At 41.7% G+C, this 26,658-nt stretch overlaps 1 long non-coding RNA gene across 9 annotated transcripts in view; it reads left to right on the forward strand.

The window, feature by feature from the left end:
• LOC135182430 (uncharacterized) overlaps window positions 1–26,658 on the forward strand; it is an 87,870-nt gene that overhangs the window by 55,274 nt on the left and 5,938 nt on the right. For 5 of the 9 annotated variants that reach the window (XR_010305205.1, XR_010305202.1, XR_010305207.1 and 2 more), the window contains 2 exons: window positions 2,381–2,742; window positions 10,535–10,941. The exons of 3 other annotated variants lie outside the window; for them this stretch is intronic. This is a non-coding gene — a long non-coding RNA (uncharacterized LOC135182430). Of the gene's footprint in view, window positions 1–2,380; window positions 2,743–10,534; window positions 10,942–26,658 lie in introns of those variants that run through there. One more of the 9 variants, XR_010305206.1, reaches the window with a different exon arrangement.

The following is a 26,658-nucleotide window of genomic DNA, read 5'->3' on the forward strand; positions in this document are numbered from 1 at the left end:
GTATTGTTTTCACTTGGGAAAGTTTCCATCATTATTTATTCTCCTTGTTTCTTGGCTCCCATGTTGTAGGACAGTCTAAAGTGAAGGATGATATAGTATTTTTTTTTATTTCTTAAACAGCACAGGCTGCAAAAGGGAACAAAGTCTGACAACTGTCCGACTTCAGTAAGATCACAATGTGGTCATGTGATGGAGCTAAATTGTGTCTGGAGCTGCTGTGAAACTTCACTGGTTGAGCTGTCTGATAGAGGCTGAACAGTGGGTGGCACAGGTGGAAGCAGAGGAAGTCAGTAGTTAGGAATCAGCTAACTGCCATGAATATTTACTTTGGTTAGGGTTGGTCTGCAAAAGGGTTTCATTACTTTACTGATTAATTAGAGCAGTTTGTGAAAAGGCTCCTTCTTAACAACCCTAAAAGTGGTGTGGAGCAAAATGCAGAAAAGAAAGTTTCTTTTTGAGGAAAACCAAAAAGTGCATTTTAATTCTGAAACTCAATATTTTTTCTTCTACTATTTTTTATATGATTTCATGGCCTGCTAATACCAGCAAAGTGAGCTGTTATGTGTCAAATCACGCCAGCATTTCCAGCCGTCTCATATGGTGTAATCCCAATAGCGTGCTTCATTTTTATTTACTTTAAACATTGTAGGGAGATAAACACTACATTTCATTTTCAGCTTAGAAAAACTATTATGCATTACTGAGAAACAACTTTGTACTGTGATTAGATGCTGTGAGCAGAAAGTAATGCTGTTACTGATGTGTCATACAGTCAGGCCAAATAAGAAACGCAGACAATAGCATTCTTTAAATAGTGGTTTAAGTTACATCAGTATTTAACCTGGGGGGGGAGGGGGGATATTTTTTACCACTTTTATTCCAATGATTTTGCTGTTACAGAGCATTTTTTAAATTAACTGGGTTTTAACTCTAACTTGTGATGCACACTTTGGACTGGACTCAAATCTGGAAATAGTGATGTGTCAGGAGAAGCTCTGGGTGAAATCATAAAACTTTCTGCTGAAGCTTCTAATAACGTGAGAACTCCGACTGAAATTGATAGAAACTCTGCCAGCAGGGGTTTGGCCTTGGCAAGTGAGGAACAAACCCAACAAAGCCAAACAAAAAAAAAAAAAACAACAAACAAACTCAAACAAAACAATATAAAATAAAGATGATATTCCAAAGAAATGTTTCTAAAGAAAAAGTTGCACTGAAAATTTTAATGGTGAACTACAATTAATCTCAAAAGAAAAAAAACAGTATTGCATGGAAGAAAAGCTGCATAATTTTACAGAAACAGATGAAATAAAAGAATGTGAGTGTTAAGATTCTAATGAGTTTAAAGGCATAAAGAAGCAGTAACACCATGACAATTAAGAATCTGCAAGATCAAATCTTGTTAAAGAGTAAGTTTCTGAGTCTCAAGGAAACAGAGCTCTTATTGTTCCACCAGTGGGGATCCTGCTGTGAACAAGGGTGATTCCTAGATAAAGCTACTTTTATTATCCAGTCCATACATTACTGAAAACATAGTGAAGACTCTTAACTGAGCAGTGTCCTTCTAGGAAAGACCAGAGTAGCCCTTAGCCTTGGTTGCATAATCAGTGGTTACCTAAACCACGCTGGTGGTAGTCCGTGCACAGATGTAGCTGCTTGGGTGCAAAGTTTGTACTTCCTACTCTCACCTCTAAAACCATTCCTTTTGAGTCCTCTTTCCCAGCACCCAGTTAGGGTCGTAAGCCCTATGAGTCAACTTACATGAAGCTGTCCACAAGTTTGTTTGCATCAGGACATCCCCTTTGGCATTCCCCTACTTGCTCACAGTGTTAGGAATTGTCTTTACCCGAGTTACACAATCGCAGCCTGGCAGAGTTTTTATCTGTGCCTTTGGGGCTTGTGCATCGCTGAGTCTGCAGCATGAGTGTCCATTCCATGCTTTTCTGTATGTTTATACATTCCTTAGGTGACAAGCTCATTCATAGGAGTCTAACTTTCTAGTATCCTTTTGGGAAGAACTGCATGATCAGGTGGAAATGTGGAAAATCATGCTTGCCAAGCTGCATTTCAGTGTAAATTATAATCAGCAGTAATGATATGCTTAGGAAATATGATCTAATGTCATATCCTACAACTTGCTATTCTCTTCTGTGCATAAAAACACTACTCATAGATCAAGAAGATCTTCATGTCTTTTGAATCTTCTAAAGAAAGTTCTTTATCTCTGTAATGCTTTGAAATTTAACCATCATATAGAAGTAAGTTGCATGTCCAACCACTTGTTTCAACTAGAGCTAACAAAAAAAGGCTTAAACCCCCCTTCTGTGCTCTGGGACAGAGATGCTTTTCTAGAGTAGTTAATTCAATCAATTGTCAACAGATAAATGACCTCATAAATCAAAGGAACCTATGGAGAGTTCAGCGTGGAAATTGCAAGAAGATATATCAGTGATAAAAGTCGTCTTACTGTGAGATTCAGTGTTCCCTCTGGCTGTTTGGGATGAGTTAATGATGTGTGGAGTTAAACCCTCTGCTCTTTCCACCCCCTGTGACTTGCAACAAGACCCAGGTTTCTCTCTCAAACGTAGGACTGGCCCAGAGCTTGTGCACCACAAAGTGACTTGGGATGAAAAGAGTCCAATGAACTTTTTAAAGCAACTAGAAGGAATCGGACAATGCAGTCTGTGCACTAAATGATTGTTTGTGTAATTAAAGTCTAAATTGAGAAAATCATAAGTAAAGGTAAGTTATTAAAATACCAGAAAGATAATACAAGGGGCAAAATATGCATCTGCAAAAGCCATTCCACTTGTGTGTATAAATCAGGAGATTGTGTGCTCAAGTAGAGAATTAGGCTGAGTTGCCTGCTGTTATGCATTTAAATTAAGCAGAAGCATAATAGCTTTTTAAAAATCTGGCCCTAAGTGTTTTTTCTCAGGGGAGAGATCATCTAATCAAAAATAGTGGTTTAGAAGAAAGAACAATTTAATACCAAACATAAGTGAGGAGCTCTAACTACTGATAAAAATTCGGCAGCTTGGGTAAGATTTGTTATTGTTGGTAAAAGGCTAAAGTGGCTCTTTGCAGCCAAGCTGCTGGTGGAGATGGGAGCAGGGAGGAACGATGCTGTAATGTTCACAAAACGAATGGTGTTTCTGTCCTTGGGGTGGGCGCTGATGGAAGGGTTGTTTTAAGTTTACTCGCTTTCTTTGCCTTACATTCTGCTGCTGCAGAGCTGTACTGAGCTTTTTACAAAGGTAAGCCCCTGGATGTCAGCTCAGCAGTATTCAGTCACAAGATTTCTTCCTGTTAATGTTTCATTTCCACATGAGATTGCACACAGGTTTCTATAGAATTTCTCTCCTTTGATCTTTTGAACCATGCTCTAAAATAGGCAGCAGAAATTTCCTAGAAATTTTTGACCTAATTTCTTGTCCATATGAAAAGATACAGTGGTGTTCAAACCAGCTGCCTCGAGGTAGTGTAAGGAAAGCAACCTTTCCCCTGATCTATTTAGCAAAGAGGTTGTGCTTCAAGCACAGCACTACGGCTCAGGAGACTTGGGTCTATCATATCCCGGGGTCTTCAGCAGTTTGTTTCTTTACCCCTAACAGACTATTTTGCCTCTTTATCTAAACATCTTTATCTAAACACGGACTTTCAGTGTGGGCTGAACACAATAGCACACGTGCAAAGTATTTTCGGTACAAAGTGCTTTTGTTTTCTGTCTTCTATTGTGCTCTACAAATACCTGAAAATGAGAGTGACATGCAAGTACTTCTCCTGCAGAGATCAGTTGCTAACAGAGACTTTAGAAGTCAGTTCGGTTTAATTGCTGCATTTTGGAGCGTTACAGAGTAGCTAATTTCACTCGACTGTTGGGAGGTGAGATTAGGGTTTATAGGTCTGCAATTAGAAGAAGATCTGAGGGTACCCGCACTGTCTCTGGGAAGGACACGGCTAAAAAGCCAATCCAAAATTCAAACTACATTCATTTTGCCCCTTTCTGGGCCTGGCATTTACTGTCTGTGTCTGCTGCAGCTGGAGATCCCTTGACAGATGGAGAGGCAAAGGATAAAGTGGAAGCAGAAGGTGCTGAGCTCCTGCTGCCTGCATGTTTCTGTCTGCACTTACAGAAGCAGGAAGCAAAAAGGATGGCTGTCTTTAGGCACTTGTGATGCTGACTGGAAGGGCTGGGCCATGCAGGAAAGAAGGTGGTAGCAGCAGAGTGTGGGAGGCAATCTCTGGAGTAAGGACATGTTCAGGAGAAAGGACTGGGGGTCCCAACAGGCATCTAGATCTGGCAGAAGGAATTTGTTCTTGCAGCACACTGGACAGATTTTTTTTTTGTCGATTTACTGTTTGGTTTATTTCTGTAAAATGCAGCAGCTCCCCGTGTTAGTGTCTATCTCTGCTTCAGCATTGATAGAAATTCTGCTGGGCTACATGCTTTCCATGCACACGGTCCAGGAGCTCACTGGAAGTAGGCAAGAGAGATTGAATCTGTTGGAATTATTCCTGGACTAGTGCTAGCTTTCCAGCTCTCCCAGAGGCCATTAGTATTTTTTAAAGGGATGTAATATGTCCAGATATTCCTACCCTCTTGCTGGATACTTGAAACCAATCAACCTCTGAAAAATCTGTGATTCCCACTGCATTTTATGTCCTAGGCTAAACTAATCTACAGCACAACTGCATTGCCTACAGCACAGACCACCTGGTAAATCAGCCCTTTTTTTCTCTGCTGGCCTCTTTTTCCTCTTCACGTTTATCTACCACTTCGTATTTTCTTAGAATTTTTGAGGCTCTTCCCCACTGCCCAGCTTCTCCTACATCATCTGGTAACCTTTGTGATGCTCTCTTCTGTCTTCCCATGCTGTCTACACTGGCAATTCCCTTTTGTCTCCTCCAGGACATCCTTCGCTGATAGTGTTGGCCTGTTTGATATGTCAGTAGGCAAAAAGATGACTTCAGCAGAAGATAAGCATTTAGAAAGGTTTAGAAATCTTTACAAAGACTTGGCCTTCACACTGATTAAATTGTTTCCATTAATTTAGTTAAAACTGGAGCAAAGGTTTTACATAGACAACCACAGAAACATCACATCTTTTCTTACAAGTAACTTGCAGCTATCTCAGAAAGAAACAGTGTGCTGTTCATTCTTACTCTTCTATGACTCCAACACATCTGCTGATCTGTCCCTGAGTATGCTACAAAGAGATATGTATGCATGATGGTAAAACAGAGTAAGGACTCAAAGATCTTTTGTAACAGCTTAAATTTTAATGAGAATTTTATTGATTTAGGGGTAAGATGTGCAATGCTTTGCTGTCTGGGAAGAAGATAAACAACAGCAGATTCCTTTTTTAAGAATAGGAGAAATATTTAGGGTTTATATTTAAGTTCAAATCAGTTTCTGGTTATTTTAGATTGCAACATCTGTTCAATCTTCTTGCTGTATTAACTGCTGGAAGGTCAACAGAGCACTAGGGTGTGGAAATGGTTGTGAGTACTCAGAAAGAGAAGATGCAATAGGAGGACACTATCCTAAGGTTAATAATTCCTGAACATCTTTCAGGGTGTTCTATTGGAGAATTGTGTTGGATTTTAATAACCAAATCAGGTTTTACCTTCTAAAGAATGAAGATGTCTGTGGCTGGGCTCTGTGACCTGTGCCCTTCTGTTTTGCACTGGTAGAGATGACACCACTGTAAGCTCCTGTCCTGTGCTGTATACTTGGCCTTATTTCCTGCCATAGAGAAGAGTTTTACTCCACCTCCTGGCATGGTGCTTTGTTCCAAGTATGGAGCTGGGAACCTCTAGTCAGGAAAGGAGAGCTCTCTGCATCCTGCTTCCATGGCATGATGACTGCTGGAGCCTGGATGAGTGCTGCTGTTCCCTGTTCAGTGTCTTCAGGCATTCTTAGTCTCCTGTGTCTCTACACTTATTTATGTTTTAACAGCTTAACCTTTATATGATGAGTTAGAGGCCTGCTAATCTTCCCTCATTTGTAGTCCTGTCTAAATTCTGATCTTTACAACCACTGCTCTAGAAATAAAAGGATTAATCAAATACCAGAAGATTACTAGAGCTTCAAACCAGTCAAAATCAGACTGGGAAAACATGTTAATCACTTCTCACTTAACCTGAACACATACTGCACCCTGTATTTCTCCTCCTGATCTTGTCAATGGTGTCCTGTGTAATGTGAAGCTCTGTGTTTGACAGATGCAGAAGAAATTATAGTGATTTTTGCCTTATTTTTAAACAGGTATATGTGTGCTGGGGTCTAGATGCTCTTTAGACATCCTGCTCAAGCCTAGAGTGTTATAAAATTGCTTGTAAGGTTTACTAAGTAATAAATAAGTCAAAGCAGAACAGCAGATGATACTGCTCAACAACCCATTTCTCATACTTTTGTAATTAGAACATAAAGCTATTTCAGCAGCAAGCTGAATGTTTTGAATCTTTTATCACACCTGCATTTACTTTAACAGATAAAAATAAAAATCCCCAATTGTTATTGCCATACATAAAAAGATAGAAAACATAATAACTTCCCAAAGACTTTAGCTGCTTTTCATCTGCATCCAGTGAGTTAGTCTGGCTGATGCAACTGCTGTTGGTAGAACTGCTGCAGAACTTCCCCAGTATGGAGATGAGCTTAGAGAAAATCCTGATCTGCCCTTTTGGAAGCATTTGTTTTGGAAGAGGGAGGTTTTCTTCACTTAGCTAGAACATGACTTAAGTAAGTTTCATGAGCTTAATCTTCTTATTTTTTGAGAGATTTTGTAGTAGGAGATGTTCTCTAGTGTGGTCCTCTGAAACTATTGATGTTAAACTTCTGGGAGCCAGAGGCAAGTAGATAACCATTTGGATGCACCTCCTTTGTGTTGGTTTATACTCTACAGCAACTGGTTTTGAGAACATCTTCGTTTTGTGATGGGGTAATGTCTAGTCCTCTGGTCCTGGTCCTAGATACAGCAACACTGCCAAGCACCCTCAGAAAGTACTTTGACTAATCACTATTATAGAAGCTATAATAGGAATTATAGCTTCCTACATGAATAACTTTAAGGAGAGGCGTTAGTAGACAGAAGATAGAGCAGTGACAAACAAAAAAGCCATATAATAAAAATAGTTTCTTTGCTGGAAGAAGAGCATGACTGTATGTGCATAAATCAGAGCCTCATAAGTATAAAAGAAGAGCATGAAGAAAGCCTAAGCTCATCCAGAGTCTTTCCACATGGAAAGGAGTCTGTAGGATGAGGAAAATGTTCATTGACTTGCAGGAAAAAATAAAATACCCCAGAGAAAATATGGGAGCAAATTGATTTAGTGTGTCACCATTTGCAACCTATAAATATCCCTGTGGCAAACTCCAAAGATCTCAGTTTATTTGTGACTAGGAAATGGAGACCAAAAGCAGCCTCATATATAAATACAATGGATTTCACAGCCTCACGATTTATTGTCTCTCCTTCAGCAGTGCAGGCTACACCATTGAAACAATACTGCAGCCATAATAGGAAAACTGTCCTACTCAGGATTTATGAATTTATAAAGAATATAGTCAGCCTTGTTGTGTGATTCAGCAGTAAATCACTACTTACAGATGCCCAAGCATGCATCAGGTGGGAAGGTGCTCACAGAGCGATGCGATGCGTTTTCCAATGCAGCTGTTAGGCACCAAGTGGTAATAAAGGAAACGTGGCTGAGCACACGACCTGCCCCAGACCAAAGTGCTTACTGAAACATGCCAGTAGCCAGCACTAGAAAGATAAAGCTTCAGAGCAAATATTTGGAGGGTTGTTTTTTTTTAATTAGGAAATATATTTTATAAGGCTTGTATTTAACTTTCTGTTTGCCTCGTGCTTTTCTCACCTCTTGGCTTGCTTTCTGTCTGTGAGTAGATTAGGACAGGTCACAGCTGTATGCACATCATGGATTTTGTTTTCCTGCAGATCTAAATTTCCATTACTTTACCTCTGCATTATAGAACATGGAGTGTTTGCTAATGTTTTCTCTTTCATAATTGAAGCTAGTGTATTCAGGTTTATAAGGGAGTGTGGAATGTGTGGTGGTGGTGGTGGAGATGGAACTTTCTGTCCTCAGTCTGATTGTCCCAGGAAGGGTTCCTCTTTCATCCTTGCAAAGGATGTGCATGTTGTAAAAGGTGTTTCTAAACAGCAGGCACATTGATCTGTATAGAGGCTCAGACTTCAAATGGAGCATAATCACACATTTTAGGCCCCTGCTTATGCTTCTGAAGAGCTGGACCTGATTTTCCAAAGTACTGAGCAATCAACATCACCTGTTGAGTTCTGTGGGAACTAGCCAGCCCTCAACATCTCAAAAACTGGGTTGGTTACTTAGGAACATGCATATGGTTTTCAAGCCTGTACTCTGGGGATGGAGACTTTTTTATTCCTGGAACTAGTCTGCTTTCCTCTGCTGCGTATGCTTCTTATATGCTAAGTAGCACTTCTGCTTACCCTGCAAGCAGTGGCTTTTCTGGTGCACTTGACCCTGGAAATCCTGTAGATTAATGCATTTTGTATTCTCTAGATCTGCTTGAGGAAGAGTAGTTGAGTTCAGCCTTGGTAATCATAAAGCTATTTGCCCTCTCCTGTGTTTCTCTGGAGTTTTCCAATTGCTTCTGCTGAACTTGAAGTACTTTTTGTGGTTTCAGCTGACAGAGATCCTCTGCCATTGGCATGATTTATAATCACAGATGTCTACAAGTGACAATTCCCTTTTGGTACAGTAGGTCCCCTGCACATTGTCTAGCACCCAACAATCAGATGAATATCTGCCCTTCTCTCTTACCTGAACCCAGTAACACAGGCACCCATCACAGACAGAAGCTGCTGTGGGGATACTGATTGGATGTAGATCTTGATCTAGGTCACATCTTGGAGTTTGTCTGCCTCACTGGCATCTCTTTTCTCATGGTAGGGTGCCCCAGTGCTGTTTGTGAAGTACTGAGGTTGAGCATCTAGAGTGAAAGAAAAAAGTGATATATCCAGCCCCAAGGACAAAGTTAAGAAATGCTGCTAAAAATGACAGAGGAGCTGTAGATGAAGTTGACAAACTAAATACAGACCAACAATGTGGTGTGTTGTGGCATATGTCATCCTAGGATGTGCTGTTGGATGTATCCTATCTGATTCACAAAATGTTGTTGTTTTGTTTCAGTTAAAACTGAAAAGGTCTGTATTCTAGTTCTGAGCAATGTGGGATGAGAAAGATATGGACGAGTCTGGAATATTTTGAAATGCAGCAGTAAAAAAGAGGAGAGGCCAGGAAAAATTATCTGTGATAGTTCCAGAACAGGAAATAAAAGTCTCAGCTATGACAGTAGCCATCCCATTGGCGAAGCGACTATTTCCCTATTGTCCCCCCTCTCTCTCCACCAGAGCAAGACAAATAGACGTAACTTTTACAACAGAGTAGGTGTGAGGAACTGTTTCTTGACTGTTGGGGGTTGAGATACTGCAAGGTTGAGATACATAGGCAGGTTGTGAAGATTTTGCAGAACCAGTTAAATAAACAGGTGTGAGGATCATGGGGCATTGTTTCAGTCCTTACAAACTGAGGAAAGTGGCTGTCTCCTTACAGGGAGCTGCAGATGCTGAAGTTTGCAGAGGGTTGCAGCTCCAGTGGGTGGACAGGCAGATTGTTCTGGCCAGAAAACACCCTAAGAAATGCATCTCTGGAAGAAGGTTGACAGAGGAAGAAGGGCAAAAGATGATGACTCTTCACTTAATGGTGTGATTGGAGCTGTCCATGGCTGGTGTTGATTTCCTTCCATCTGATGTCTGGGAATGTCCTGCTCTTTTGGCTTGTACTTGTGAAATAATTCACAGGCTGGAAGAAGGGAGTGTCCTGGAATGCTTGTTTTGCCTCTGCATTGAGGAAGGTCTTAGAGAATTGTGCAAAGCCTTTCCCAGCTGTCTATTTTCATTTACTCAGTATAGGTGCACCATCCTTCAAGGCAGTAGAGTGCTGCTGAAACTATGAAAGACAGCCAAAGCTCTGCAGGAAGCTTCTTTCAACCCAGAGTCAAATAGAGCCTTTATTCCCACATTAGTTTGGTACATGTTTCTGTAAGCATAACAGTGGAATGAGTTCACAAGCAGCCTACCTAAGGGCTTGTGAAGAGTTAGAGATCCTGTCCCTCTGGCTTCAGTCTTAAAGTTTCCCACAGCTTTTGTCAGAGGCTGTGAGGAAAGAGTGTCTTTTTGGATGAAGCTCTCTCTTTAGCAGCTTCCCGTGTTGATGGGGCATGCCTGGGAGCAGAGCAGGAAAGGAAGCATTGCCAGGTCCTAATTTCTCCAGGGCATCTCAGCTGCTTACAAACCTCTATGCAAAGCACTGAGCAAAGATTTTGTGTAGCTGTTGTGAGACTAACTTTATGAAAGGTGCTATTGATATGGTTCTGACACAAGAGGCATGTGAAGAATTAGAAACAGACTGCCCTGAAAGAAGTATGACAATGGGATATATTACAGTATCAAAATGTATTTGACAGGTGGAATGTATGCATTATATACTGGAAGAAACTGCCTGATGAGTGATATTTTGCACATTATGATATACAAACCATCCATTTGGAGAAGAACTGGACTTTCTGGGCAAGTACTTTAGCTACTGTATCTGGCATGCTGCCTGTTATAACAGATAAATTAATTTCTGAACCTGATAATCATCATTTTGTATTTATTCCCACATCAGATTCAGAATTAGATCTATCTTTCACAGGATCTGGCAGGGCTCTGTGTCTGTTACTAGTCTGATTGTGTTACTCCAGTGTTGTAGCATAGTGAATAATCCCCAGTTAATCAGTGTGTCTATTGATTAATATATATTCCCATTTCAGTAAATACATATAATCATAAACTAAATAATATAACCATAATAAACCTGCTATATCCAGTATGCAACGTGCTAAATCAAAATTAGCAGTTACTAATTGAAATTATATCCTCTAGGATAGCATTATATAAATCAAAGGCATTTTCTCTAAAACCCATGCATCATTCAACAGATTAATCCTTCAGCAACTGTAGATGTTTTCCTATTACATTCGTTTGGCTAAGCCAGATAATGGTAATAACCTTGAGGTGTAACAGACAAGGCAGGATATGTGTACAATACAGTATGTCAGAGCTGATAGAAGGATTATTGCCAGATACACCATAGAATCGGAGAATAGCTTAGGTTGGAAGACACCTTAGAGGTCGTCTACTCCAACCTCCTCATCATAAGCAGGAATGCCTCTCAATTAGGCTTGGCTGCTTAAGGCCTCATCCAACCTGGCTTTAAACACCCCAGGGAGGAGGCATGCACAACCTCCCTGGGCAGCCTGTTGCAGGGTCCCACCACTCTTGTACTGAAGAACATCTTCCTAAAATCCAGTCTGAATGTACTCTCCCTCAGATTCCTCCTTGTACTATTGCCAGGCATCCTCATGAAAAGTCCCTCTTCAGCCTTCCTGTAGGATCCCTTCAGGTATTGGAAGGCAGCTATAAGGCCTTCTGGAAGTTTTCTCTAGGCTGAACAACCCCAGCTCCCTCAGCCTATCCTCATAGCAGAGGTGTTCCAGCCCTTGGATCATCTTTGTGGCCCTCCTCTGAGCTCAGTCCAACAGCTCTATGTCCTTCTTCTGATGGGGGCACCTGAACAGGATGCAGCATTCAAGGTGGAGTCTCACAAGAGCCTCTGCTCTTGATTTGCTGGCTACACTCCTCCTGATCCTTACTGCTGATCACACTACACCAGCCACTGAGCTGTGGTCATTGCGCTGCACCCACCACGTGCTCTAAATTTGGCTTCCTCAGCTCTCAGGGTTGAGAGGACACTGTATGTACATTGTACTTGGAAATATTGTACCCTGTGTGCTCAGACACAAAAACTGGAACACAACCCCTCCCCCTGCCAATTAGAAAGAAATATTAGTGACTTGGATGCTCCCAAACACATTGGTGCTTTTCTCTTCCTTACTTCCTTGAGCTTGAAACTCAGCAGATTTGAGACCAGTGTTTCATTTTCTCTCTCTGAGATCCCAGAGCACAGGTGGGAACTTAAACTAGAGCTGCTCCCATGAAAGGGCAGGACAGTAACTGACTAATGCTGCATTTGCCAAACAAGCTTTCATGGGTGACATCAGGCCTGAGTGAGATGATCCTGCCAAAGGTACCAGTGGACAGTATCTTGAAAGAAATGTCTTTAATGAATTAGGAGAGTGTTTCTGTAGGCTGCACTTTGCAGAGTGAGCAGTGGGGAGAAATAATGGTAGCTCTGGGGTGAGGGAAGGATGAAAAGCTGCAGGTGAGACAGCCTGAGCTACTCTCACTTGCAGAAGCTTCACAAAATGTCCTAGCCATGCGTAGAAAAGCAATTGGAGGTTATACAAGCCTCTCATGCTTACTTTGCATTTTCAGAGTAGAAGACTGGGCATCAGTCCAAACCAGTAATCTGGGTGAGGGCATGTCACAACAAACAGCAAAGGGATAATTAGAATTTTATGAAGAGTGCCTCTCTGTAATGCTACCTACTGTTTACTTACCAACAATTTTACATTTAGCAACTGATGCATTTTAAGTAATGCAAATTAAAAAAATAAATAAAATCCTGAGCCATATTTGCTCTTAGTTATGTGGGTTTATTTTTTATAAAGTAAGCCTGTTCTCCCAGTGGGACTGATGTGTGTGCACGTGTGGCTCTGCTCATAAAATGGTACTGAAATGTATGAGAGCATAGGAATGCAGCTTTAGCAGGTAATAACTCTCAATTTCATTATTTCGAGGGTGGGTTTTTTCTTAAATGTCAAGGAAAGTCCACTTTGCTCAAGGCAATAGCAGTGAGAACCATTCCTGAGCTTCCTAGCAGTGTGTGAGAAGATACAGGTAAGAGGTAAGACTGACAGCAGCATAAGATTGTAACGTTTTCTTCACTGTCTTTCATTACAGTTCTGTAGCAGCTACCTAGAGTGGCTGTTGTCTTTACCCCAGGTAGGACCCTCTTTCAATTGTGTCTAGCACCCCTATATTGTGTCCAGAGACATAGTAATTTAGACATATTGTTTAGGGGGATAAAAAGCTTTAGCAAGATATTACATTTTGCAATATTGATTTGTTGTAACTAATATAGCTTCATAGATATTCTTATCCATGGGCAAATCTGAGAGTATTAATCTACTCACAGCCTAAATTACACCCACACAAAGATTTATTTTAAAAGTGAACATGCAGAATGTAGCTCAGCATTAAGTATTTTTATCTCCTTAATAAACTCCCTGAAATCAGCAAAAGAAAAGCAACGTGTACAAGCAAATAGTCATCTGATAATTTTTCCTTCATAAAATTAGAAAGGCAAGAATTTTTTAATTCTCTATTGTTTCCTTTTAACCCAATTTACCTACTTCAAGCATTTTCTTTTCTGCATAAGTTATCAAAACCAAGCATATGGCTCCTTGCTTCCCCAAGCTGCAGTCCTTTCTGAGCAACCAAATCACTGTCTGTGACTTCCTCAGTGAGCACTCTGATGCCATGGATGTGGAGTTAAGACCATAGGTGCTGAGGACCCACATCCATACCATGTGTGTTCCTATGGGGTGGTTTCCCATGAATTCTGGTAAGGTCTCAGGGCCAGCATTTCAGGTACAGAGTTCCTGTGCACACGGAGGCACAGTAAGCAGAGGACAGTGGGGAGGCTTTCTCCCTCCTGTTAACAACCCAGAAGCTGACATAGCTGCACCTGGTGGTGCAGCTCATCACAGCTTGAAATCATACCTAGGAAGCATCGCTTTTGATCAGGCTTTGCTATCTGATCACCACTGAGACTAAAACAGAACCACGGGGCAGGGGGAGGTCAGTGGGTGCTGGGTTCTGCAAGGAAATCAGCCTCCTCAAACCCCAATATAGCTGGACCTGGGCACTGCTCTCTGCTTCTTATAACATCTGCAGAGCCTTGTTTTGAGGGGAAAGACAGAGAAACCCTGTGTCACAGATGAAAGGATTGTAAATTATTCTTCAGCACAACCTGAGAGGTATATGAGCAAATCAGCTTATTACTTGTCTGATTTAGTTTCAGGTACTTAAATCCAGGTCTCCCACCTCTGAGAACACTGCTCTGAAAAATGTTTGCCCTTATCCCACAAAAAAATTCTCTGTGTTTTCTCCCTTCTACAGTAGCATTATGCTGTCCAGCTCTGGATCATCAGTGTATGCACGCATCTCTTAGATACCTTGTCGTGGCAGTGTTAAGGCTGGGTGGTTTAAAGGAGCTGAATTATGCACAAGAGCAATCCCAATAGACATCATCAAGGTCCAGTAAAAATATCCAGCATGTAAAAAATCACAGGTTAAATGAAATACTGAGCTACACGATGCTGCAAAATCTGAAAGTATTGCTTTGTGGCATTAATGGTTAATATTAATATGTGTAATAGGTTTGGATGATGTGGACAGGGTGAATGGTAAAATGGATTCAGGTCTTTTTATTTTCTTTTCAGCTTGTTATTATCGAGAGAAAAAACACTAATTACTAGAAGCTAATAGCTGGTGTGTTACTTACCCTCTTAATTAGTACCATAATTATTAAGTGCAGTGATAACCACTAGTTAGAACATACTTGCTTTTTAAGACTTTGTTTATCTGTCTTCCCACTCCCTCTTTTTAATGACACTGACATCAGCAGAGCTGCTGGAGAGAGAATACCAATAATTTCCCCATGGGAAATGAGTCATTTTGAGCCTCCTGAACGCTGTTATGATTTTCATTCTGTTGTAAAATGCTTTTCACCTTTGAACTGCTGGCTTGTGTTAGATTCTGATATTAAAGCCCTACCATTTGGAATTGGGAGGATGAACTCAGGGGAACAGAAAAGGTCACTTCAGCAGCACAAGCCTTGTTCAGTGTCTGCCATCTAGGAGGCATGAAGCCATCTGAACAACACAATCTTTGGCTGCCATTTCTAAACCTTGAAGCACTCAGTGAAGTGTTCCTCATCATGTCTGTATAAAGCCATGATGTAATTTTGGGATCTATTTAGTGTAGTCCCAAAAATAAGCTCCTGCTCTCCATCCCTTGGAGCAGCAAGAGGCTGTGATAGGTACTGCCATCCTATAGGCCTGTAGAGCCCAGGAGTGTTGCACCCACTGCAACGGAGGAAGTGTCTGTTCAGAGTTCATTCATGCTGAAGTGAAATGTCAAGAAACTACATGTGGATTCTTAATAATATAGCTATTTAAATAGAAAATTAAGCATAAATACCTGCCAAAAATCGTATGTGGAGGTGATTAGTGTATATGGACCACCACCAGAAGTTGTAATAATGCAGCCTTTAAATGGAATCTTAACTTTTCACAGGAGTAGCCCATTGTGAGTGACTGAAGCCAGTGAATTAAGATGGATGGCAGAGGGGAAAAATGATCTGTTGATTACAGAGCACAGTGTATGGCCATGTTTACATTGGATAGGCTGCAACACACCAGAAAAAGTACTTAGCTGTAAAATCTAATGGAAGGTGCAAGACATCCCTGCTCTTTCTGCCCCTGGTTCTTGACAGTTTGGATTACAAAATGCTTAAAGGAAGCGTATCGAGAAGATGTGTTAACTATATGTACCCTCACTGTTTCTACAACCTCATTAGTATGCACAGTGCTTCACGCTGATTTGACATTGTCTCTGCCCTGAGGAGCTTGAATCTAAAGGCAAAACTCTGTGACCATCTGAAATCTGAACGTTTTAAGGAGAGCTCTGAAAATAGCATTCACAAGACTCTGAACAAATAGGTTTTAGTTGACATGTCAAAAGCAGGGAGCAGGCAAGGAGGCAGAGGCAAACAGCTGGAGTGGAGGAGAAAAATAGCGAAAGAGACCTAATTGTTGTCAGCTTGATTCTAGCCTTGTTCACAGGGACAGACATTGATGCCTCTTTCTCAGTAGAGGTATTTCCGATTTACACTGATCTAAGTGAGAAGAGCCTCCATGCTTTTATCTGACCTGACTGCTGCTGGAGAGGTTTTAGCCCATCCACCCTTTTGCCTTGTTCATTACATTATTTACAGGTGCACAAATTCTGTGAAGGATCAGACAGTAGAACAACCAGAGACAGAATGGGCAGGCAGCTGTTAGTGCTTCTTCATGCTTCACTTGGAAGAGCCACAGAGTGAACTGTAGTCCTTCATGTGAGCTGGTCCAGATTTTTCCAACAATATGGTGACATTCCATAGGCATTGCTTCTATTTTGCCTTTCTGTTCATAGTCCTTTTGGTCCATCAGGTAGCAGCAGCTGCAGCTCCAGTGTAGCCATTTTACAAGACACTACTGCCTGCAGTGTGTCTCTCTCCTCTGACCTGTTTAAATGCTGCAAACGTGCCTTTCTCCAGGAAGAAATGGCAGCACCCACTACTCCCCGCAGCACCCACTACTCCCCACAGCACCTGCTGCCTTGGGTGCCTGTTTGGAGACACACAGTGAGTCGCTCCTGTGATACAAATTGCAGAGGCCTCAACAGCAATTTGCAGGGCATTAGAGCCAGTGTAGGTTTCTTTATATGCATCTCCTAGAGCTGCAAAGCACAGATTTAAAAACCAAGGTGCTCTCAGGGTATGTAGATGCAGGAAAAAGAGCATGCTTGCACCACTGCTTTGAGCTGCAGCTGAGTGCAGACCCTAACCTTGGCACAAACTGTCAGCAGCCTGCAAGCCCCTTTTGTTTGTCCTGCTTCCATGCACAGCCATGTGGCACAGGCTGCTTGGGTGCTTGTGCCACATGTCACACGTTCATGTGTTGTCTAGACATACCCTCCACTCAGCCAGAGAACACAGCTACCTCAGGGTAAAGCTAGTGTGCGCTGCGGGAGAAATGAAGCTTTGAGAATGGTTGTAATGTGCCTGGTGCTTTCCTGAGAACAGCAATGATGACAGAAATTGAGTCAGGGTGAAAAGCAAAGGGAGCTTTTTTGGTGTGTGACCTGGTGGTCTGGAAAGCAAAGAAACCCCCACCTAGTTTGTTAATTAGGCAGAAAGTTCTCCGAGGCAGCAAATAAAAGCCCAGGCTGAGATGGGGGCACCCCATCGAGACAGCACATGTTTCTCTAGTTCTGAGCTCAGCCACCAGCCCTCTGCAGTCCTCTGTGCCTGGCTGAGCTGGCAGCGCTGCCCCACTGCCACTGTCCTGGCACACTCCGTACTCTGCTATACCCCAGTGCACCCCTGTGTGTACAGCTGCTGCATGTTTGCAGGGTATTTCTGAGCACTTGGTTTGGGCTGTGACAGGAGTGCAGGCTACCTGTCACATGGTAGAAAAGCCTTTTCTCTTGTTGCCTTCTGATTATATGTAAGCTTTGATATTGGCAGTAGAGGATGTTTTATTTCCTTGAAAGACACTCAGCCCAGGGGTGGTGAGGAGTTTTTCTTGTGGAAGACCAAATACGATCTGTCCTTTCTGATTCCCTGCTCTTGGCAGTACTGCAAGAGACAACAGGCTTCAAAAGAAACTCCTCTCTATGCTTGGCTTATAAATGTCTCTATAGCTACAATAGTAATAGCATAGCTTTTGCCCTTGTTTGTTTCTTTGGTTGTTTCATTTGGGGGTTTTGTGTTTCTTTTGTTTGTTTCTTTCTTTTTTGTCGTTGTTTCGGGTCTGTTCTTTCAGAGAGGTGATGCAGCAAGAGAGGAAGAGGAAATAAAATTGGTTTAGTTGAGGCTTTGGGTCTCATGATGGGACCAGCTTTCTAAATGCTGGCGACTTACAGCTCACAAGGAGCCAGCAGAGTGTTTTGTAAGGCCACTAATTGTCCCATTGCCAGATAAATGCCACTTGTCCATCTTGCACAGAGGCTGGGGTGTCATGATATCTCTCACATCGTTTTGGTACATCTTTTTATACTCGTACAGACCTTTTTCTTCCTGACTTCAGCTTTGACTTTTCAAGTCAGTCTTTTTGTAACCATGCAAGTGTTTCCTTGCACCAGTCAGAGGAGCTTTCAGCACAATTTATTTCTTGTGCTCTAACACAAGACTTCCTTAAAACAGTATGTACATTGGTATGAACACCTGAGATCATATAAAACTGAAAAATGCCTGTTGGTGTTAAAGCATTTTAAAGAAGCTGGTGGTGACTGATAGGGAGTCATAGCACAGTGCTTTCTACTTTTGTGTTAATTTTATGCTTTTTAGCACACAAATTGCATGCAGTTGTAAGATGTTTGCATGCACAGATATCCATGTTCTGAAGGTGCCACCCTGTTTCATTGGGGCCTCTGCGTGACATTTCTCTCTAGGAACATTTTTAGTCACTGATAAATGATGTACTGATAAAGGGTGTGCATGAGCATTGGTATTAGAGAGTTCTTCCTGGCTTGATCTTCTCAGAATGGCCTGAAATTTTGTAATTATTCACTATGATGGCCTATGGACAGAGGATAGTGTCTCTACAGCAAGTGCCAGGAAACTCAGTTCTGAAAGTTGAGTTGTTCTGTGCATACAGCTTTCTCTGGGAAGGAGCCCATTATTGCCGTGATTACCCTGCCCAGGTCTCTTGTGTAGAGCTGAGCTCATGGATGTCCCATACATTGCACCAGGTTTCCTTCCCTCTGAGCTTTAGAAGTGCAAGGAAATACAATAACAAAATAGAGCAGCTGGAGTCCAGGTGAATTGGTAATTGTCACATGGCCTAAAGACATTTGAAAAAGAGTGAAGGGAAGAATAATCTACATGTCCTCCTTTTACTGAGAAAATATATTGTTATTTATGAATAATTTTCATTGTTGGAGGAAAGTGTAAGATACAATCAGAAAGACCATAAAAATGAAATGTATAAAGTGTAATTTACATTATATTGGAGAAGAGGGAATTACTAGCAGGGAGAATGGTAGTTTATTTAAATACAAAATCAAGTTATTTAGACTTGCATACTTAGATTGAATTCTGTAGCAGAAGTAGTTCATAATTCTCCCTGCAATAAAAACATGAATTCTGGTGCCCCAGCTTGTATTTGTATTCTCAGACCATGCAGGAGTCTGGGGCTGGGACAATCTTCTGCTGCAGCAGGAGCTGAACAAATCTAGAGCCAACTGAAAGGCAGTTTTCTAAAAGGTTCCCCATCACTACAACGAGTGAGAGACGCACTGAGGCAGCTCCACCCAGTCCTGGACGCCAGTGTTGCTGGTACGGGAGGGATAACAGAGCGAGTCTCCTGTGGCTGGTGCCTCAGCCAAATCACCACCACGTGTGTTCAGGCTGGGGGGCAGAAAGAGGGTTGTGTGTGTATGTGTACGTGTAAATACACACTGTTAGCAGGTAGTGAGTAATGGTTATTACCTCTTGCCTGTAAGGACTATGAATTTGAATTAGTGAATGTGTTTATCTGCAGAAAGGCTCTGGTTCTTCTAGGCTGTGCTAGCCTCACACAGTGCTGCTCTGTTGGAGCAACTCTGCCCTTCTTTTCTCCCAGCCCTTTGCAATGTCCCACAGTTTCAAGCCACCAACTCTGTAGCCAAGGACTGCTTTATCAATACAGAAATATGGTCCTGTGGTACAAAAAAAAACCCACTTTCAGTGCTAGAGATGCTGCTGCAGAGAGATGAAGTGGAGCCGTGTGCCTGTTTCTTGAAGCCATCTCCACGGCTGAATGAAGCTGCTTGTGTTCCTAGAGCCTCACAGTTACTGAGTTGGTGTATGCCTTGGGTTGGTCCAGAGGCAGAAGCTGTCACTCTTGTTCTTTCTATTCTTAAAGAATAATCAATTTTTAAAATGAGATTTTCTATTCATTGTCAACACTTACATACCTTTAATATCTAGACAAAAAGATTGAATTATCTCTATAGATCTTCTTTGGACTGTCAAGCCTGCATAATCAGGGTTACATTTGGGATGCTTTCCGCTCTATCCATTGCTCTTGCTACAGAGCTAGCAAAAGACCTAGAACATTCTTTTGCATGTTTCTGGAAGTCAAAGTTACTACGAGAAGGAGAAAAATAGAATATTCATTTAGTTCCTAAGATGCATTTGGAGGCTGGTACTGCTGGATTTGTGTAGATGTTGCACCTGGTTTGTAGGACTTATGATCAGCAAGGAAAGTTTATTTGCTTTTACTGTTTTGGTCCACCATTAATGGAGTGTGAACAGGCATGAAATGCCATAATCTCAGAATTTTACACTCCTATATTTTACCATAAAACTGATTGCTTTCTCAGATTTGAGAAACTGGACTGTGCTGAACAGATCAGGGTCTGTTAGTACTGGGCAACCCTGCACATCCTTTAAACAGATAAGCTCTCAAAATGGGTTATGTACTATTGGAAATTCTACCCAGAAAAAGACGACTACTTCCATGAAGAACATTTTTTTCATCTCTCTCTGTTGACAGATAAACAACCCAAGTAATCTGAGTTTATAGCATATCAAATCACTGCCAAGGGAAAAGTGTTGCTCAAATGCAGCTTGAACCTGCTCTTTGCAATGGGAAAGGAGTTCTTACTGAAATGCAAACTTTCGTAGGTGCTTTCTGCTTTTCATAAGTAATGACAATTCCTGAGAAAAGGAAAGAGCCTCTAACTTTGGAGGTGTGGGTTTTAATAAAGACTCAAATGTTCCAGTGAGAGCCCCATCAGGGCAGGAGTGCAGGGAGTAAGGGAGGACTATGCCTCACAAAATGCTAAGTTCTAAGAGATTTGTTTCCCCTGACAATATGTTCCATTTGCTGTTGTGATTATCTACTTCCTCAATCACTGTCTTTATGCATTCAAGGGGAAATTCCAGCTGCTGCTCTTGGTCACCTGTAACACACACTCTGTGTGTAAATGTTCTTGGCAAAGATACTTGGAAAAGAACAACAAAAGAAAAAGCACTTTTAAGAAAAGTTCCTCCATCTGAATGCTGAAATAAAGCTCAGCAAAACATAACAGATGAAAGACAGCTTAACATTGCACTCCTCCCGAGTCATGTGGGTTCTTGCTGATGCTCAGAGCCTGTAGCAAACAGCTCAGATGGCTGTTTGCTACATCTGCATCTAAGTGCTCCAAATGCCACAGGCTCTGCCCCACTTCCAGAAGGGTCTAGAAAGATGAGTAATTGCTCAGAATTACCCACAGGAAGCTCTGTTGTTTCCCTCTGATTGATGCGAACTATTTGGAAGAGGTTTGCTACACAGGGCTGCAGCTGGACTGGCAGCAGAGTGGGGACCAAACTGCAGATGCCTGAACTGATGCTGTCATGAGCTGGGCTGGATCAGCCCCAGGAAAGAAAGAGTTCCCAAACAAGGTGCACCTACAGCAGGACAATGAGTATAGCAGGACATCTCTGTGATGCAGACTGCAGCAAGTCTGTATTCTAGTCACACATGGGTCTAGGTGGCCCATGCATAAGGCTGTGTATAGATGAAATGGTTGTGTGAGGCAAATAGGACAGAACAAGCTACTCTTTTTTCAATCTTACAGCACCCTGTGCATAATGCATAGCTCATGAATAATTTGCACAACGATCTATTCCCAAACTTAGGATATTACAGCATTTTTTTCACTCTGAAAGTAAACAAAGGGGAAATGTTATCTGTCAGAAGTAAAAGGGGACAGGCAGCTGCAGGAGCTGGAGAGCTGAAATGGTCCCTTGAGGAAGCAACACTTGTGGGCACATGAACAGTGTCTGCTCTTATTCCATGAACAATCCAGGAAGAAAAGGGAAGTCTGCCAATTAAAAAAAAATCATTAATTTTATTACAGCATTACTCAGTGCCTGTAACTTCATGGAATATTGTTTGGAACACTGATTGTCTGAATGGGTGTGGATATAAAATCAAAGGAAACAGTGCCCTTGGAGGCAAGGCCTTAGTTCTTCATTTCATCCTGAAATGAACAAATAGTCACTATTATCTTCAGCCTTTTGAGTGCTTTTTGTGCTTTTATATCCACGAATGGTTGTATAGGCAAAGAAGCAAGGAAAAAGCAACCTGCTTAAAATAAAAAATAACTTCTAGGCCTTTTCTCTGTTAATTTTGGCCCAAGATTCCTCCTGAGCTTCTATGATACTGAAAGAGGCTGAATAGCTTCTTTTTGCACTCATTATTTTAATTTTTCCTTTTGACCATTATGGATTTTCTGGGAGCACTTCCTAGTCCCTGTCTATATGACCTGTGAGCAAACTATTCTGGGGATTTTTTTGAGACAATCCCATGAAGGACACTTGCTCCCAAAGTGCCCATGTGCTGCAAGGCTCTCTGTATCTAGCGTGGTCCTCTGTCAAGGCCAGAGGGCTCTAACAGACATTAATGACACCAACATCATCTAAGGTCTCCCCTGAGTTACATCATGTAGGGCTGATCCCAGCCCATCTCAGCTGTGCTCCTGTATGACTATTGATCACTGAATCACTGCTGATTCAGACCCTGACTGGTGACCCAGCTCCATCTCAAACCTGCTGTGTTCTCAGGGATCACTGGGCTGGCCCAACTCTAGTCACCACCAGTGAGCCTGACCCCAAGCTGCAGTCTGACTTCTTGGATTCACTTCAGATGTGTCTTAGTTACCACAAATTTTCCTGATTGTCTGGGCTCTTGGTTGGATCTGGCTGCTGGACCCCAGCCCCCATCTGGGGATGCTGAGCAATCCTGACCTTATAAACTGGAAATTGCCGGTAGCATTGATTGATTTGGTGAACCTACATAAAGTACTTGCTTCTTCCTAGGTGTTAACAATTGGCTGAGCAGTGACTGCTTACAACACTCCTCCCTTGTGAGAGAAAGAACCCACACAAACTCATATACATAAATGGGTTCAAGTTATTTTGATACCAACTTCCACGAGGCACTTTTTTGCGCTGTTACACTTCATTTCAGCCCACTTTTCTTCCTCTCTTTGATACTATTGTTTTCAGGTTGCTGTAACTTAAGCAAAGTCAGAATGGGACACTATATACTTCTTTAGAAAGAAGTGGCTGTGAGGGTAGGATGCCCAGGAATTATAGGAGAAGAGATCTGACTGATTTGTATGGTTTAAAAAATAGTGTTGGTTTAGTCTTTGGACTTCTGAAACAAATCCTTTGAAAATCAAACCAGAACTCAGGGATTTCGATTTAATTCAATCTGAGAAATCACAAACTCAGTCATCACTGCTGAAATGTGGCATGCTTGTTTGCCAAAGTATGCAAAAATATCAGCTCTGCCTCAAACTGTAAATTAACCAATGTTAGCTTTGAAAAGCTGGCAGGTCTCATCAAGCCTCCCAGATAGCAGAAGTGGAGATTCATAGTCATAACAAAACCTGAAAGGAGCAAGCTGAGGCTGCTCTTCATTACTTCACTTGCTCTCAAGTGAAATATTTCTCAAGTTTGCACTTTAACATTCAGTCCACTTTGAAATCTTTCGAGAGGTATTTCAAATTAAGTTTGTGTTGGATGCTCTGAGCACAGAATGAAAATCATTTGTTTAATAATGCTATTTAATATGCTTACCAAGTCTTTTACTTTGAAGGCTTTTCCAAAAATCCAAATCACTACTATCTCTAGATGTAAATCTGACTATAATTTTTATTTTGCAGACTAAATTTCTGAGCCAAGGCATGGTGTTAATATCTGTAAGAGATACATTCCTGGGTTGTAGAGTCAGGTTGGTGTATTTCTTCCCAATAAACTTCTATACTTTAAAAGTATCTTTCATTTTTGAAAGGTTTTGAGCATCAGTTGTCAGGCTGTATTTTAGAAATACAGCTCTGTACTACATTTTTTCCCTCAGACAAATGGATGCTGTAACTTGAGCTCACAAAATAGAAAATATTAATCTTTATGATTTTTGGGAGCCATATATTTTACTTATTGCTGTTCCCATACAATTAGGACAAAATTGCTTATGAAGAATGGAATCGTGGGCACGTTTTTTTGTCTCTATTTTTCAGTACCAGTGGGGGGTGTGTGTGCCTACATATAGTTGAGAAAGCAAATCTGTCCATTTTATAGCATTTCTGCCATCTGAATGTTTTTATCTTGGAGAACATTTTCCCACTGTGCTTTAAAGACTTCTAGGGAAAAAAACAGTCCTGTTCGCAGGGAAGTTAGCCTAAGTGATTGAGTGCATTCAAAAAGTTAGGAACTAAAAATAAAATTAAAAAAAAAAAAAAAAAAAAAAAAAAAAAACCCAAAAAGCAAAGTCCTAAGCTGGGTTGCTGGCAGCTGCTCCTCGTGTTTCACTTAAGCCAGTTTAGTTAAAATTATTTTCCTTCTTGTTTGCCAGGAAAAACAAGATGCTTTGTTTAAGTTCATTACATCTAACATTTATAAGTAGGTGGGTACCAAGCTATGTTCTGTTTCCTTTGTACCAAAGTCTCAGATGAAAGCATATTTGTATGAGGACTTGCCATTTTGCTACTATTTAGATGCAGGGCACCTGCCATTGTGCACAGACTCTCATGGAGGCTCCATTTGTGTCCTCTTGTTAAGCTCCTGTGTTTGCAGCCTCAGCAGCTGTGCTGCTTAAATATGAGGGAATTTTTATTTTCTCTCACTTGCTTTTATTCTTTGCTTCTCAACATCAGATGCAACTGAAATGTTTCTCTCTTACATCATGAATAAGGGCAGACTTAAAGCACAAACATGATGCCTGTGCTTACTGGTCTGGATTCCCTAATGCCTACAGAAACGTTGGAGGTTGTATTAGGTGTGAGCCACCTTTCTCATTGGCTGCAATGGACAGAGTGGCCAGTGTTGCTCACCTGCTTGAGCTAATGTGTTGACATGACTGTGTCTACAACACAATAAATATTCTGCATCAGATACTGCCCCAATTGTCTTCTGCCTGGATCAGGAATATTGTGGCCAGCAGGACCAGGGAAGTCCTTCCGCCCCTGTACTCAGCACTGGTTAGGCCACACCTTGAGTTCTGTGTCCAGTTCTGGGCCCATCAATTTATGAAAGATGTTGAGGTACTTGAACATGTCCAGAGAATGGCACTAAGGCTGCTCAGGGGGCTGGAGCACAGCCCTATGAGGAGTGGCTGAGGGAGCTGGGGTTTTTCTGCCTGGAGAAGAGTAGGCTCAGTTGAGACCTTATTGCTTTCTACAGCTACCAGAAAGAAGGTTGTAGCCAGGCAGGGGTTGGTCTCTTCACCCAGGCACCCAGTGACAGAACAAGAGGGCAGTCTCAAACTGCACCAGGGCAGGTTTAGGCTGGACATTAGGAAGAATTTTTTCATGGAAAGAGTGATTGCCCATCAGAATGGGCTGCCCAGGGGGGTGGTGGAGTCATCATCTCTGGAGGTGTTTAAAGAGAGGCTGGATGAGGCACTTAGTGCCATGGTTTAGTTAATTAGAAGGATTAGGTGATAGATTGGACTCGATGATCCTAGAGGTCTCTTCCAACCTGGTTGATTCTGTGATTCACAAGGATTTATTTCACACCAGAACAAGGTGCTTCCCTCTAGGCAAGTCAGACTCAGACATTAGTAGACTAAAGATCTGCAACTTGTCCCAAGTCATCATGGCTCTTCTGTGAAACAAAAGCATTTTTAACTCTCTGTCAGTTTTCCTCAACCAGATCTGATTTAGCAGGAGTGCAGCCACATTGATAGCTTTGCTGTGATTCTCTGTAGTGCTGTTCCTGGATAAAACAGTGCCAGATGCACCTCACTGGTTGTGTGCCAAGGACCATTTAGGACACAAAGGAGTCTTGCTGGTTTGGACTAATCTCATCTTAAAGCAAAAGAATTGAGACTACAAGTATCAGGAGGAATGATGGAGAGCTAAAGGACAGTCTCAGTTAAAAGACTGTGAGTAACTTGAGGAAGGCACTTCAAAGCACTCTCTTGGGCTAAGAAGCAATCCAGCCTCATCCAGGGTCTGTAAATAAGATTGCCTCCAGGGTTATGCTGCTCATGGAACAGTACAGCTACATTCTTTCTGCAAACCACGGGCTCAGTTTGGATGCTGGTGTTATTACAGTCTTCAAAAAGCCTTTTTAAGTCTTGCAAAGATGATGGAAACCCACCAGTTTGGCTTCTTCCTGGCGTCTGCCTCAAGCCCCACACAAACACAGTAATTGCTGCTGCACAGCACTGTGACTGTAAGCCAGAACTGCTATAAGTCTTCCCCATTTACATAAGGGCCTGTTTCTTTATTTGAAAAACCCAGAAATTAAAAGTTAAATGCTTCTTTAAGGGTTCTTCAGTTTTAGCACCCTCTAATCTACTCAAATGGACCTAGAAAGGAGATGCATGTAGTGCACTGTGGGTGAGGATTAAGCAAGCCCAGATTAATTGTACAAAGAGTAATCAAATGTGGAAACAACCTAACTTTTTCCCTTGGGGGACTTCAAATGAGTAGCAGTGTTCAGAGCAAGCTTTGTTGTTGCTTAGAGCCACCTCCTAGCTGGTTTCCTAATGGCAATGCAGTAGTTGACACAATCCTGCCTATTAACCTTTTATTTTATATTCTGTATATTTTTATTGCAAAAGACAATAGGGAGACCAGTGTGCTTGCCTAATCAGGTTTATTTATATCCAGCCACGGTGTTACTTTCATGGCTGGAACACACAGAGTAAACAACCAGGGTCTTTTGCTTTTTTTAGAGAGAAAACAACAGGTGTTTTAAAGCAAGCTGTTAGGGGACAGAGTAAGGAGGTGTGCTTTAGAAATGGTCACTCTGTGCTGCCTGGAAATTGAAAAT

Source organism: Pogoniulus pusillus, chromosome 16 (genome assembly GCF_015220805.1).
Source record: "Pogoniulus pusillus isolate bPogPus1 chromosome 16, bPogPus1.pri, whole genome shotgun sequence".
Classification (NCBI taxonomy): domain Eukaryota; kingdom Metazoa; phylum Chordata; class Aves; order Piciformes; family Lybiidae; genus Pogoniulus; species Pogoniulus pusillus.